This window comes from Gossypium hirsutum, chromosome D03 (genome assembly GCF_007990345.1).
Source record: "Gossypium hirsutum isolate 1008001.06 chromosome D03, Gossypium_hirsutum_v2.1, whole genome shotgun sequence".
Lineage (NCBI taxonomy): Eukaryota > Viridiplantae > Streptophyta > Magnoliopsida > Malvales > Malvaceae > Gossypium > Gossypium hirsutum.
In genome coordinates this window covers 35,623,037-35,624,564 of record NC_053439.1, presented here as the reverse complement: position 1 = coordinate 35,624,564, position 1,528 = coordinate 35,623,037, and the positions used below count along the sequence as shown (strand labels likewise).

The window sequence follows — 1,528 nt, the reverse complement described above, 5'->3', positions numbered from 1 at the left end:
AACTTCATGTATTCCTACTACTTGTCTTCCTAAGGCTATTCGGTTGGTTGGCCACAGATAGTTATTGTTGGAAATTCTTTCAATAATCTCGTAAGCATCGTTATAAGACTTAGAAAGAAGGGATTCATTTGCTGAAGCATCCACCATCAGTCTAGTATGAATATTGAGACCAATATAGAAAGTTTCCATTTGAACAAAACAACGAATGTCATGATGAGGGCACTTTTGTAATAACTCCTTGAATCGCTCCCATGCCTCATATAAAGATTCTTCGTCAAGTTGCTGAAATGAAGTGATTTCATTTCAGATCTTAGCGGTTAAAGATGGAGGGAAATTTTCATTAAGAAATGTTCAACCAACTCTTGCCATGTAGTTATGGAACCGGACGGTAGGGAGTTCAACCACACTCGTGCTCTATCTCTTAAGGAGTATGGCAATAATCTCAGTCTCAAGGTGTCCTCAGTCACCCTGACTAGTTTAAATGAGTCACTCACTTCCATGAATAGGCGAAGATGAAGATGTGGATCTTTAGTAGGAATCCCACTAAATTGACCCTTATTTTGCAACTTTTTGAACATGATCAGCTTCAGCTCGAATTGTTATGGCTCGATTTTGGGTCTCCTAATACTTGGATTAAGCTCGTTGAATAGAGGAATGGCATATTGTTGAATGGCACAGTTTCTTTCATCGGCAATAATGATCAGATTGTGTGTATTATAAGCGAATGTTCCTCTTGGAGTTTGGTTTGGATTTTCGAAATTCATATCTTCAGTCCTTCTTTGATTCGCTTGTCTTCTCCTTTGTCAGAAAGTCATTTCAATTTCAGGGTCTACGGGGAGTAAGTCAATAATTTCATCAATACTAATAAACACTTGAAAAAAACACAAAAAATGGAATGAAAATTTCACAGAAAAAAGAAATAGACCAAAATGCAAAATTAACAATTTCACAAATAATGACTTTTTAAAACAATCCCCGACAACAATGCCAAAAACTTAGAAAGACGAAAATGTGCAAGTGTAAACAACCGCAACAAGTAATAAACTGAAAAGTAAATGTCAAGTTATCGTACCCACAGGGACCGTGACAAGAATTATTTATGAATGCAATTTTAAAAACACTTTGGTGAAGAGAAAATATTTTGATATGAGGAGGTGATTAAAAACTAGGATTTTAACTAAGTAACATAAATAAAAATAAAATAAAAGTTCCAATGCACGATTTCAAAAGATGATTTTAATCAAGATGCATAACTGCGCTAGATTAATTACATTTCTTAACTTAGAATTATTAAACTCATGTTTATGTTGTTACGAATAAATTTACGGCAACTCGATAATTTGCTAACTTATGAACATACTTACCTACCAAAATCCATTTATCTCTTGACTATATCTCTATGTCAATTCAACCGATTAAACAAATTTTAATAAGCAAATGTGTTAATGCACATACAAACTTATGAAATTAAAATAATCTCTTGTACATATCTCTATGTCAATTCAAAAAATTAATTCAATCTCATAAG

At 33.4% G+C, this 1,528-nt stretch overlaps 1 non-coding gene across 1 annotated transcript; it reads left to right on the top strand.

The window, feature by feature from the left end:
• Positions 1 to 205: 205 nt before the first annotated feature.
• Positions 206 to 312, top strand: LOC121215775 (small nucleolar RNA R71). The gene has a single exon (XR_005911750.1). It is a non-coding gene; the product is annotated as a small nucleolar RNA R71 (small nucleolar RNA).
• The last annotated feature ends 1,216 nt before the right edge of the window (positions 313 to 1,528 follow it).